This window comes from Plectropomus leopardus, chromosome 12 (assembly GCF_008729295.1).
Source record: "Plectropomus leopardus isolate mb chromosome 12, YSFRI_Pleo_2.0, whole genome shotgun sequence".
NCBI lineage: Eukaryota > Metazoa > Chordata > Actinopteri > Perciformes > Serranidae > Plectropomus > Plectropomus leopardus.
Window position 1 is genome coordinate 4,734,041 of NC_056474.1, and position 1,626 is coordinate 4,735,666.

The following is a 1,626-nucleotide window of genomic DNA, read 5'->3' on the forward strand; positions in this document are numbered from 1 at the left end:
CTAAACTCCAAGTGAAAATCACACAGTTTGGTTTCACATTATAACAGAAGCTTTTACTCCAGTTCTTAACTCTTATGTAAGACACTCCAACTTTGGAAAAGTGGCATTACTCTCCCACAACCTGTTAGCTTTTCCCCCACAAATAGGAAACACACTGTCCTGTTATTTTTTGCACATGCATGTTCAGCATGACTACCTGAAAAGCTGTGAATTACATGCAGTGGAGCATTCCCACAGAGACATATTCAGTACGCTGCAGTGGATTACTCCCTCAGCGGCTTACAGAGGGGAGGTCTGCACTTCCTGTCACGAAGATGGATTTAAGTGTAGCCACAGTTGTCAATGGTCTCTAAGAGAGGAAAGTGGGATATTAATAGTTCCCACAGAGAGGCAACACACTGTGTAAAACTGCAAGATACCCTTGTGTAAACATCTTAATCAATGCTTTTAGTTCTTCCTTTAACCCTTTGCAACCTGGGTAAATTGGCTTGATTTCTTTCAAAAACATGAGAAGAGGGCAATGAGCATGAGAGAAGAAATGATGGAGAAATTAGTGAAAGAAAAAAATGCAAGAAAATGACCTGGAAATTAAAAGAAAGAAAAGAAAAAGGAGTAAAAAAGTAAGAAAATGACCTGAGGAAAGTGCCTAAAAATTATAATTTTATAAAATAATTTAAATATATAATTATGATAATTACAAATGTATTTTTTCCTAGCTTTTTTATTTTTTACCCAGACATTTTTTGATAGCTTTTTAAAAATATATATTTTTAATACATTAATCTGTGTTACATTTATTGCTTAGTTGCTCATTCCCTTTTTCCGTGTTTTTGAAAGAAAATACACCAACTTGCTCAGGTTTTAAAGATTTAATTATTTGTAAACGCACCACGATTAAAGTGATGTTGCTCCAAGTTTAAAAGGGTTTAAAGATCACAACTCACTTTATCAGCATCACAAATTCTGGAGAAAAACTACTGATTTTGTTTTCCAGGAGTTTTTCATTTAACTGCAGTCAGAGTTTTCTTGCAGCCAGTCTTCATCCATTAGTGGGACTGTATCCTGAAGCATTTTCTGCAGAGGCTTTAGCGTCCAGACAAGCCAGTTGAAATCAAACGTGTCTTATATACAAGTCAAGAGGTTACATTTGCCATAAAGTCATGAAAAATAATTATTTTTGATTAGAATTTGTCAAGAAGACATTTTTTAATATATTTTTGGGAATGTTGTGGATGATATTTTGACATAAAACGGCAACAAGCCTCAGAATTGTATTTTGCTACTTTCCCCTTTGTTTCAGAATGCTTTCTGTCAAATTTCATAATTGTATGACTATGCACAATATTGTACATCCCTAATATTTAAATCTACATCATTTCACCAGAAGTATGGTATTTAGAGGCTAGAAGGAAATAATATTGGAAAAAAGGGTTGCAGTAAACATCATGAGGGCTTGACCTGGCTGACTACATTGTTTATGACAGGAATTCAGTTAAAATCTTAAAGTGATCAAATTGAAAATATATATATATATTTAATGTCATCGATTCAATAAACAATCAGACATCTTTGTTGGTGAGTTCACCATAATGTTTGACATCTGCAGAACATAAAAGAGTATGAATG